This window comes from Sciurus carolinensis, chromosome 17 (genome assembly GCF_902686445.1).
Source record: "Sciurus carolinensis chromosome 17, mSciCar1.2, whole genome shotgun sequence".
In the NCBI taxonomy this organism is placed as follows: Eukaryota; Metazoa; Chordata; class Mammalia; order Rodentia; family Sciuridae; genus Sciurus; species Sciurus carolinensis.
Window position 1 is genome coordinate 9,618,386 of NC_062229.1, and position 13,082 is coordinate 9,631,467.

The 13,082-nt window shown below is 39.0% G+C and overlaps 1 pseudogene; it reads left to right on the forward strand.

The window, feature by feature from the left end:
- The first annotated feature begins 2,743 nt into the window (after positions 1-2,743).
- On the forward strand, positions 2,744-3,574 carry LOC124968381 (olfactory receptor 7E24-like; annotated as a pseudogene).
- The last annotated feature ends 9,508 nt before the right edge of the window (positions 3,575-13,082 follow it).

The following is a 13,082-nucleotide window of genomic DNA, read 5'->3' on the forward strand; positions in this document are numbered from 1 at the left end:
CCACATCTGCATGATCAATTATTCAAAAACATAGCACAGACTTCCTTGGGTATCAGAAATAAAGAAGGGGGCAGGTTAAGACTTACAGCTTGAGTTGAGACCCAGGTAAGAGCTTCCTATCATCCAGAGTTCAGTAATCGTTAACACTGATATACTTCAACAGCTAGTTATTCCCATAGCTTTGAATTCTGTACTTTGATAAAGTAGCCAAAATGATAAATATTTTTAGATTCAAACTTTCCTTATGAGCCATGCATGAATGGAGATTGCCATTATTCTCCCCATCAGTAAGAGTACAAGTTCAGAAAGGAGGAGAGATTGACACATATTCTGCATAGTATGGTCCATCAATGATTCAAGACTAAAATGTGGATTTCCTTTCTCCCATCCCAGGACACTGTCTTCTTCACTGGAGCCCAGTGGAAATGGTTTCCTTAGGAGATGAAATTTCTCAGTGATTTGCTATGCGAGGATTGCTAATAGACACCTGACAAGGATATTTTGAAGGTGTCCATTAAAAAAAAGGGAATATATCAGTAATGACAGAATTTTATTGGGGCAACAAATGGAGGTGATTAGTAGTTAAACTAATAGACATGATTTGTTGAAAGTCAAAGAACAATTCTCTCTACCCAAATAGTGCATGGAAAATTTCACTAATGTGAGGGAAAGAAATACAAGAATTTTAAAAGTATTGTCAAAATTTAAAAAAAAAAGAAAAAAAAACTTACAAATGAAGTCCCTCAGGTAACTCTGCATCAGTTAAATTTTGAACCCAATGTATGTCAAATCATGTGTGAATGTAAACCAGCTCAAAAAAAGTGCTGTGACATACTGAATAGATGAGATTTAAGGCATCATTAGTTAAGTTTTTAATAAAAATTTTGTTTTGTAGATACATATATCAAAATAGAAATGGAAAGATCTATGGGAAAATCTACCCCCCAAATTCATGACAGAATTTGACTGTGGAACAGGTGAGCAGGAGAATGAAATCCTGTAGACATAAAGTATTCAAATTCCATGGGCCATGTTTCAATTCTCCACAGAAGTTCAGATCTGAAGCACACATTACTAAATGTTTTGTTTTAATGATTGTAGTGAGTATTATTGGCTGTAATAGCATGAATCTTTAATGAAATATTTTCTAAATGCCAGGAAATGTTATGTCAGTGGTTTTCAATACTAGTGTGGAAAAAAAACACCAAGAACTTCACATGTAGACACTATGATGGATTTAACTTGGGGTGAAGCTCAGGATACATATATACTAAGATATCCACTGAGATACTGAGATGGAACAAGTCTACACAATTTAAAATGCTTCTTAAGCCCTTTTGGACAATTAAGCTTTAGATGGTTAATTATTATCCACATTTTACAGATGAGAAAATTTTCACAGTGTGTTTATTTCCTGTACTTTTCATTCTTCAATTTTTCCCATGAAGTTATAATGTGAGCTAACAAAATAAAGTCCCAAAATTGTCTTCATGCAGCTGAAGTAGGAGAAGTGCAATCCACATATGAGGCAGGACTAATTTGAAAACCCATGAACTAGGCATATGAAGGTTACAACTTTGCAAATTCCATTTAGAATTTTGGGTCATATGCTAGGTGCTAAAGTCTTCAAATGAAAATAAAAGTTTATTATTATAAAAGCAATATAGCAGCATAAGCAGACCATTGTTAAATAGATTATCAAGAGAAAATTTAAAAATAAAGCTGTCATTCTCAGATACCTTTCTGAGATGTCATAGGGTTGAACAAAAATATAATGTCAAAAGTTTTTAAATTTTCATAAGTGAGTCTTATCATTACATTATTCATTACATTTATTCTTTAACCATTCGTGCCAAGTGATGTTATATCATTATGTGCATTTAAAGAATGCATCAAAATTGGAAGATCAGCAAAGCTGGAGACAGGAATTTCTCTGACATAGTGTTTGTAGTCATTTTAATGACAGGATTATTTTCCTTGCCTTAAAATAAGTTATCTTGACAGCTTCTTGATTTCTTTTAATGATGATACTTTTCATATGGAAAGACTATTTTTTCCTCCCTTCTTTTATTATTTTTCATGGTGCTGGGGGTGAAACCAAGAGCCACTTGCCTGCTGGTTCCTCTCTTTTATTAGAAAAGTAGACTGTACAAAACAAGCCAGACTCAGGAAGATGAGTGTCACATGCTTTCTCTCCTACATGGAAGTTAGAGAGAAAGAAGCAAACAAGGTACTCATCAAAATAGGAGGGAGGACATTAAGGAAGAGGTAGGAACTTGGGGAAGAAGAAGAGGGAAGAGGTATTAGCTATGAGGGAGTAAAACTGATTAAATTATTAAATGCATGCACAAATAGAACTCAATGAAACCTACAATTCCATATAAACAATATATACCCATAAAATTGTCAATAATAGACTTGTTGCGTGTAATGTCTTGGTCTCTAGCACTGCTCATTTAAAATGAGCACACAAGGTTATGAAACACAGATACCAATAATGTGAGAGTTCAGAGAAGATGCAATTTGTCCCAGGAAATATTTCAGAAGGTGTATGGAATTCAAGTATGAGTACCTTGCTTGAGCTGGATGACTATTTATTGTTTCCTTTTTCTAATGTTTTTATTCCCAAAGGTGTCCAGGTAATATAGAAGGACCAAATCTAACACGTGTCTTAGAATTCCATCTCATTGGACTTTCAGAGGATCCAGACCTGCAACTTGTCCTCTTTGGACTGTTCCTGTCCATGTACCTGGTCACAGTGCTTGGGAACCTGCTCATCATCCTGGCTGTCAGCTCTGACTCCCACCTCCACACCCCCATGTACTTCTTCCTCTCCAACCTCTCCTTCACTGACATCTGTTTTATCTCCACTACAGTCCCAAAGATGATCATGGACATCCAGACTCAGAGCACAGTCATCTCGTACATGGGCTTCCTGACGCAGATGTCTCTGTTTGCCATGTTGGTCTGTATGGATGACAAGCTTCTGACTGTCATGGCCTATGACCGGTTTGTGGCCATCTGTCACCCCCTGCGATACCCAGTCATTATGAACCCTCATCTCTGTGGCTTCTTAGTTTTGGTGTCTTTATTATTTAGCCTTTCAACTCTCTGCTACACAATTTGATTATACTATAATTTACCCTACTTCAAGGATGTGGAAATTGCTAACTTCTTCTGTGACCCTTCTCAACTCCTCAATCTTGCCTGTTCTGATACCTTTACCAATAACATAGTCATTGATGTTATAGGTGGCATATTTGGCTTTCTTCCCATCTCAGGGATCCTTTTCTCTTACTATAAAATTGTTTCCTCAATTCTGAGGATCCCATCCTCAAAGGGGAAGTACAAAGCCTTCTCTACCTGTGGGTCTCACCTCTCTGTTGTTTGCTTATTTTATGGGACAGGCATTGTAGAGTACCTTGGCACAGCTGTATCGCATGCTCCCAGAAAGGGTGCATTGGCCTCAGTGATGTACACTGTGGTCAATCCTATGCTGAACCCCTTCATCTACAGCCTGAGGAACAGGGACATTAAAAGCTCCCTGTGGAGGTTGCACAGCAAGACAGTCTAATCTTTTTTTTTTTTTTTCATCTTTTCTTAGAGTATAGGTTCTAAACCAGGACACTCCTGTTACTGCATTCATATCAATACTAAGTGTCAAGTCAGAGCTTTGAATTGCTTCAAGCAGGGAAGGCTCATCATACCTTCAGGCCTTGGGAATGACTCAGCAGACACTCTGGATAACCACCTATGTGCTGATGAAGACAAGGATGGGAGGAGGAAGTGACATAGCACTTACTTACCATCATTAGAAGAAATGTGACAGTTGAGAACAATAGTGTGCAAATTTCAGGTATGGAAGCTGTGAAGCTGGCTTCCCTTTTTGGGGGGTGGTCCCAAACATAATGTTCAAAACTTTGTTTTCCACTGACAGTGTGAATTCAAGTTCCCATGGATGTCTCACTCACAAGAGCAGAAGTTAGGTCTATGAAAACTGTTTCAAAGAACTCCAAACACATGGGTGGTGGTGATGAGGAGGAGGAGCTGGGGGAGGAGGAGGAGGAATAGGATAGCAACCTCACATCCTGTGCCATTGTTGAGGGCTTCCTAACTGCCAGTCTCTGAGCTCTGTGTTCTATGTGGCATGTTTCATTTCATGTGCACAGTCTTCCCTATATTATAAGTTCCCACATTGTTATTTTTATTTTCATTATTATAATTTTACAGGAAAACTCTATGTATAATTATTTCTGTGACATTAGTGCAGGTTGCTAGTATCTGAAACAGCATTGTCTTCTGAGTTGATTTCTAGAAGAAAATAGCTCCACAGGAAAGAAAGATTACCCACGGGGAGTGCGTGCCCCCTAGTGGAAAAATATGTGAAGAATGCATAAAATGAGGAGCAAAAATGCAATTTTTACATTATTCTTCTTAGTTTAATCTTCACACCATTCAATTGAAATATCCAGTGATCAGAAGTGACTCTTTCCAATTAAATTAGTTTTTAAATAGCATAAATGAACCCAAGTAACTATTCATTAGCTAAAGCAAGAGAATTATAAAGTACAATCCATGTACCAGGCAGGTTTCACTTGCAAATTTATTAACTAAGCATTAGAAGATGAGAGATTAAAACCTGTGCTTTGGTATCCTTTGGATGGTGCTAAACTCACCAACCACCAACCAGAGTTTATGATGAGAAAAACAATCACACATCATGAACAGGTCCATGAACACATATCAATGAATACAGAATGACAAAAAAGAAAACAGAGAAAGAAACAGAAGAAAAAAATGTGTCTGATAGGCCAGATATTTTACTGAGATTGTATGGAGATTGATGATAAAAATACTCATGGGTACAATATAAAATTGTAAAGTGTTTGTTATCATTTAACTGATTTTTTTTGTTTGTTTTTTTGATACCAAGGATTGAACCCAGGGGTACTCAACCACTGAGCCACACCCCCAGCCCTTTTTACTTTTATTTTGAGACAGGGTCTTGCTAAGCTGCCTAGGGCCCTGCTAAGTTGCTGCAGCTGAATATGAACTTGAGATCCTTCTGTCTCAGCCTCCTGAGATTACAGGCATGCACCACCACACCAGGCACATTTCACTAATTTTAATAATTTACTGGAGCAGCGTACACTAATAACACATATATTGTCAGTGGTGCCGCATGAGTATGTGGCTTTAACCAAACCGTATTAATCAAAATTCAAAATCTATAAGGCCAAGTATAACAGTTATATTAAATGATTTATAAAGGACAGAATTTGAGCAAGGACCTTTATCTTCAAACAAAAAACATAAAATCCAAAAATGATGAAACCCTTGGGGTATAACTGGCACATATGTGTACAGATCATGCAGTCCTAGCTCTTACATTGGATTCCAAATACTCTAAGTAAAAGGAATTTCTCCCATTGTCTTAGAGTAAAATTTATCTACTTCTTAACTTATTTTATTTGGAAAGATGTTCTTTCTTGTTGATTACTGTGTTACACACCTATAATCCCAGCAGCTCAGGAAGTTGAGGCAGGAGGATCACAAGTGCAAAGCCAGCTTCAGCAATTTTTTAATTTTTTAATTTAATTCATTTTTACAGACTGCATTTTGACTCATTGTACACAAATGGGGTACAAAATTTCATTTCTATGATTGTGCACAATGTAGATTCTTACCATTCGTGTAATCATACATGGACATAGGGTAGTGATGTCCCATTCCATCATCTTTTATACCCCTGCACCTCCTCCCTTTCATTTCCCTCTACATAATCTAAAGTTCCTCCATTCTTCTCTTACCCCCTACTCCCACCCCTACTATGTATCAGTGAGGCCCCAAGCAACTCAGTAAGACCTTGTCTCAAAAAAATAAAGAAAAAGTGCCAGGGATGTGTCTCAGTGGTTAAGAACCCCTTGATTCAATCCCCAGTGCAAACAAACAAACAAACAAACAAAAAACAATGTCCAAGTAAAATAGAAGCACAAAACACATGTGTCCCAGAGTTCCACCTCCTGGAACTCTCAGAGGATCCAGACCTGCAGCCCATCTTCTTTGGCCTGTTCCTGTCCATGTACCTGGTCACAGTGCTTGGGAACCTGCTCATCACCTGGCTGTCAGCTCTGACCCCCACCTCCACACCCCCATGTACTTCTTCCTTTCCAACCTGTCTTTGGCTGTCATCTGCTTCACCTCCACCACCATCCCAAACATCACTGTGGACATCCAAACTCACAGTAGTCATCTCCTATGTGATCTGCCTGATACATATGTCTTTTCTTCTAATTTTTGGAATTGTGGTGGAACTGCTTCTGTCTGTAATGGCCTAAGAATGGATTGTGTCATCTGTCACCCCCTGAAATAGTCAGTCATCATGAACAGCAGTCTCTGTGTCTTAGTTTTGATATTCTTCTGGTCATCTTTTGGAATCCCAACTGCACAATTTGAGTGCCTTATAATTGAAAGACTTCAAGGTTGTTGAAATTTCTCATTCTTTTGTCACTTTTCTCAACTTTTAAATCTTTCCTCTTCTGATACCATCAGCACTAACATAATCATTTTTTGTTGTTGTTGTTGTTGTTGTTGTTTTTAACCAGGAATTGAATCAGGGATGCTTAACCACTGAGCTACACCCTCAGCTCTTTATATTTCTTATTTTGAGACAGGGTCTTACTAAGTTGTTTAGGACCTTGGTAAGTTTCTGAGGCTGCCTTTGAACTTGCAATACTCCTGCCTCAGCCTCCTGAGCTGCTGGATTACAGGCATGCACCATGCACTTGGAACAGTCATGCATATCGTTGGTGTCATATCTGGATTTCTTCCTATCTCAGGAATCATTTTCTGTTCTATAAAATTGTTTCTCCATTCTGAGAGTACAATCAAGCGTTGGGAATAAAAAGCATTCTCCACCTGTGGTCTCACTTTCAGGTGTTACATATTTTATGGAACAGGTTTTGGAGTACACTTAGGTTCAGCCAAATCCCATTCCCCGGCAACTCCAGAATTGGGCAGTGGCCTCAGTGATGTATGCTGTGCTCATTCCTGTGCCGAGTCCTGAGGACACAGAGCAGAACAGTCCAATCTCAGGACCTGCAGCATCTAGTTAGAACGTAGTCTAGAAAAACATCAGCAAAAGCTAGCCTCAACATATGTATTCCTTCTCCCTGTTTACATTACTTTGTACACTGTATGCTCATGATGTTTTATAATAGTGTTGCATTTGCCAGGGTTGAGATCAGAATAAATAGGTAGTTGTGAAAATGGGTATAAATTTTCAGTTTGGCAAGATGAAAATTTTCTGGAAATGGATGATGGTAATGGTTAAACAACAAAGTGAATGTAATTGATACTACTGAACTATGCACATAAACTAAGTAACAATGGAAGCTGTTTCCTGTATATTTTGTCAGAAAAAATGGAAATACATGCAAATGGGCCTTTCAAAACAAGGAAAAGAAATGAAATGAGTGAACAATATCCCAGCGCTTCATTGAATAGAGAAAGAGACCATAACCTTGGAGACATTCATTTTTTCTACTTCTTTTTCTTCCTCCTTAGAGATTAGGATAACAGAGCAACTTGACCAATTATGAGCTCTGTGCATGGAGCTTCCAAGTTTATTAAAATGAATCAGCCTATATCTCAAGCTCTTGTGTTTGGTAGTTCTAGTTCAGGGGGCACCATACCTGCATCTCCTCCTCCCAGGGTTGTCTGCAGCAGGAAGCTCCTACCTGACCCTGTGTTCCTATCAGTCTTGAGCAGTAATTCTGAATCTTCACAGAAACCTGGTTAGGGAGTTGCTTTGGGTCCTCATTCTTTGTTCATGAGCCAACTGAGAAGCAACTAACCCTGTAAATTCTGAGGGAGACACTGGATTGGAGAAGGACTGTCAAAAATGTTGTTTCATTTCAGGACAAATATGATACTCTGGGTGGCCAGATGGAAGCATATCAGTGTGTAAAAACTGAGTTATGAGGTCTGGTTTTTATATTCTTGGTTATGGTAAGGGTAAATTTCCAATTCAAACTCTGCTTTCCACCTCCACGAGCTCTACTTCCAAAAGGAACCTCATCATTCTAGCAGAAAGAGGGTCCCCCAAACTTTCCTCAGCAATCCAAGAGGATGGTAAAGGAGATCCTAAGTTATGGAAGAAACTAGCAGCACACACAGCATTGTGATGCATTACTGAGGCTGCCGCAATGCCAGGCTCAGAGCTTTGTGTTTTATGCAGCTTGGTTCATCTCATCTACAGTCTCTACATCGTCTTCCTTTAGTTACAAGTGTCCACAATATTATATATAGAGAAAAGAGTACATTATATTTATGAAAATATTGCCAGGTTGTTTGGTAGAGATGAGTAAATCTGTGTTTGATCCAGGTCATCTGAATAGGGACACAGGGCTTCTTGGCAGGAGAATCCTAGCAGGCTGTTCCCTTGACCACTTGCCTACCATTTCAACATCTGTAACTCCAGAAGTGACACTTTCCTCACTCTGCTTTTCACCATGGGTGTTCCCGGTGGATCAAAGAGAGAGAAGTGACATGAAAGCAACATCCAACACAGGAGGAGTAGCTCTAGACCATGGGCAGAGATCACAGAAAACGGGCACATAAAAATGCAACACAGACCTCTTCCCAGGATACTCTGGGGCTGTCCCTAGTCTTCCTTCCTCCTTGCCACTGGTCCACTCAGTCTCAAACAGAGACAATGCCAGTTCTTGGTTTCATTCCTCCACAAGAAACTGGAAAGAGTTTTAAACCAGATGTGCCAGTGGTTAGGGCCTCTGGACCTCTGCCTAATGCTCTCTGAATATCGGGAAATAATGAGAAAGGTTACTGCACACCTGGAAAATGACGGCTGCATTTTTACATACTTTTATTGGTGTATTATACTTATACCTCACAATCCAACTCACTGTGATGTATTCATGCATGCACAAAACAAAATTTGGTCCATTTCTTTCCCCAGGACCTCTCCTTTCTTTCTGCTTCCCCTTGATTCTGTTTCTTTACTTTAATGGTCTCACTACTATTTTAATAAATTGGTGCATTTTAATTCTACCCCAAAGCGGGAGTCATTGAGGTACCTTTGTACATGCGCTCAGCATCATTTGGTCCAGTTTCTTCCCCAGGAGCATGCTTTCTCCCCCTCCTCTTCCATGTTTATCTGGGCTACTTCCTTGCTTACTTGCTTGTTTACTAGTTTGTAGAGGAAGCGAGGCTTTGCTTAGAGGAAGAGAGGCTTTGCTTAGAGGAAGAGAGACTTTGCTTAGAGGAAGAGAGGCTTTGAGAGGAAGAAAGACCTTGAAAGGAAGAGAGGCTTTGCTTAATTTTAGAGGTGCTATGCTTTCAGAGAGGCTACACTTTCATAGGTCTGCTTCTTAGAGGTGAGCTCACTTCTTGGAGGTGTGGGGTGTGGCATGCAGCATGCAGCCTGCATCCTGCAACCTAGAGGTGTGGTTTTAGTCCTCCATCCTGCAATCTGCAACCTGCGACCTGCGACCTAGAGGTGTGTGCTTAGTCCCGCGTTCTGCGATCTCCTCCCAGGTGAAGAGAATGTCTTATATACACTAAGGCAGCCAATCAGCTTAGGATTAAGTAGCAGGGTTGGAGCATGCACCATGGTATCAATCAAGAAAGAATGAGGAACATCTGTTGACCACTAGTGCGGTGGAGACATTAACTAATTAGGCAAAATGTCGTAAGAGATCGTGCCGAATTAACACTAACTATGCGCCACCTCTTGACTCAATGCTAGCCGCCATCTTAGGGCTACTTAAACATGTCTCTACTTATCCCCCTTTTTAGTTTTGAAAGGTGAAGAAAATTTAATGGATGTGTGATAGCTATCACTACATCTGGATTGACTGTGCCTGTCTTAGGCGTCCACATTTCCTACTGACATTCTTACCCATCATCGGATTACCAAGAAGCTTGATATTATTGTCTTGGCTCCTGTCTTAGGTTGATATGTTAGCCACATGAGACTTTCCCGTCTTTGACTACCAGCCGTCCATTTGAGAGAACCAAGCAGTTCTGTCTTCTAAGGCAGCAAGTGTGCATCATCTTGGTGTTTATCAATGACTGAGTGATCATTAACTTGTCTGACGAATCTTGTTGGCACCCACACCGGAGAGGTTGCATCCTGTGGAAAGGTACAAACAGATCCTCGCCCCCATATTAACACCGGGCCTGGACCCTTCCACGTCCCTGTAAGAACATCTTTCCAGCAGGCTAGCAGTTTGTTTTGCTGATGAGGATTCCAATGTCTGTCTCCAGCAGAATAACCTTCTAAATCCATAGTTAAAAAATTTAAAGTAAAAAGAGCTATAGCCAATCTATCTCTGGGGTAACCTAATCTCCCCCTTTTTGTTTAAAAGCATGAGCTTGAGCATTTGATTAGCACATTCCACTATGCCTTGGTCTTGTGCATTATAAGGAATTCCAGTTTTATGAGTAATTTGAAACTTGAGACAAAACTGAGTAAAAGATGATGAAGTATAAGCAGGGCCATTATCTGTCTTAAGCATTTTAGGAATGCCCATAGCTGCAAAAGCTTGTAAGCAATGAGAGATAACATCTTTAACTTTTTCCCCAGAATGGAGAGAAGCAAAAATCAATCCTGAACATGTGTCAATAGACACGTGAATAAATTTTAGTTTACCAAAGCTGGGATCATGAGTAACATCCATCTGCCACAAATGATTGGGTAAAAGCCCTCTGGGGTTGATGCCTACATGTGGAACCGGAGAATGAATAGCACAAGATTGGCATCCCTTAACAATATTTCTAGCTTGTTCTTTAGTTATTTTAAATCTACGTTGTAATGTCATACTGTTAACATGAACTTGAGCATGAAATTGAGTGGCCTGTTCTACTGAAGAAAATATGAAAATAGTTTGAGTTGTAATATCATCTTTATGATTACCCTCATGTAGAGGACCAGGCAAATTAGTATGAGCTCTTATATGCCCAACAAACATGGGTTCTTTATGTTTCTATAAGAGCTTTTGTGTTTGAAGAAATAACCTAAAAGCTGGAGTATGAGGAGCTATAGGTCCAGTCATTCTAATTTAGGAATTACTTGTGCAATATAATTACTGTCTGCAAAAAGATTTATGGGTTGTTCCTTGAATTCTATAAGGGCTGTGACAATAGCTTCCATTTCTACCAGTTGAGCAGACTTATGAGAAGTAATATGATAGTATTTTGGCAAGTGACCACTGCAGCAGTACCATTAGAGGATCCATTAGTAAAAACACTTAATGCTCTAGGAATAGGCTGTTTTTTAATTACCTGAGGAAATATAACAGGATAGTTTAAACAAAAGGATAATAAGGGAGATTTAAGAATATGATTATCAAAATTTGCAAAAGTAGAACATTTAACTAAAGCCCAATCATTATCATTAGCACATAAATATTCAACTTGTTGGACTGAGTAAGGAGTGATAATAATAGTAGGATGAATTCCAAATACTCTAATTACAGATTTAAGTCCTTGAAGAATGAGTTGTGCTGCCATAGAAGTATAGGGTTCAATTACATTTTTTGGAGAGACAGACAAATATATCCACATCAAAGGTTCCTCTTGCCAGAAAACACCAGTGGGCGTATATTGAGAAGGAATTACTACAAACAGAAGTGGTTTTAAGAAGTTAATTGTATCACAGTGGGCACACTCAATAGCCCTTTCTACTCTACTTAAAGCTTCTCTAGCTTCATTAGTTAAAAATCTTGGAGAAGATGGATCAGGATCCCCATGGAGTATGTCAAATAAAGGCTTTAACTCTCCTGTGGAGAGGCCTAAAGTTGGCTGAAGCCAATTAATATCCCCCAGTAGTTTTTGGAAATCATTTAAAGTGGTTAACCAATCTTTACTGAGCTGGATTTTTTGAGGTTTGATGAATGTGTCCATAATTTGAAATCCTAGATACAAGATAGGGGATCTAGTTTGTACTTTTTCTTCTGCTATGATTAACCCATGTTGTCTTAGGCTGATAGTCATATCCCCAAGTATCTCAAGGAGACTCTGATGATCAGAATGAGCTAATAGAATGTCATCCATATAATGGAGACAGATGAGTTTTGGATACTTTTTTCTTATGGGTTGTAAACTTGGTCTAAAAAAACCTGACATATAGTTGGGCTGTTTGCCATGCCTTGAGGCAAAACTTTCCAATGATATCTTTGATCTGGTCCTTCATCATTAATAGAAGGAACTGTAAAAGCAAATCTGGGATCATCTTCAGGATATAGCAGAATAGAGAAGAAGCAATCCTTTATGTCAATAGCTACCAGGTGAAAATTTTTGGGAATGGCTATATGGTTAGGAAGTCCAGGATGAGTAGGACCCATAATTTGCATAGTTTTATTAATCTCTCTAAGGTCATGTAAAAGTCTCCATTCTCCTGATTTCTTTTTAATGATAAATATTGGTGAATTCCAGGGGGAAGTGGAAAGCTCTATATGTCCCGCTTCCAATTGTTCTTGTACTAATTGTTGGGCCACCTGTAATTTTTCTTTAGATAGGGTCCACTGAGCGACCAAAACTGGTTTATTAGAAAGCCATGGTATTTTCAAGATAATAATCTCAGTGGCCACTAAGGAAAATATCCTAACCCTGCCTGAGCCAGATTTTTTCTGCCTTCATGTGTTCAAGTTTTCCTTGTAAATTTTTGCCTAATCCTTTGCCTGGAATATACCCTTGTTTTTTCATTAACATCCAACCTTCATTACTCGAGCCTATAGGCTCAGTAGTAAGAACATACTCCCAATTGCTGTAATACATCCCTTCCCCATAAGGTAACTGGCAAAGAGGACAAAACCTAAGGCTGAAACATTCCCTGATGTCCTTCATCATCTTCCCATTTTAAAATCTTTGCACTCTGTTCTGGGCTATTAGAATATCCAAGACCATTTAGAGTACACAATGCCCTCTGTAAAGGTCACTGTTTTGGCCAATGTTGAGAATTGATAATGGAAGTATCAGCCCCTGTATCAAGTAGTCCTTCTAATTCAATTCCCTGTACTTTGAGTTTATACATAGGTCTCTTTGAACAATCTTGAGCCCAG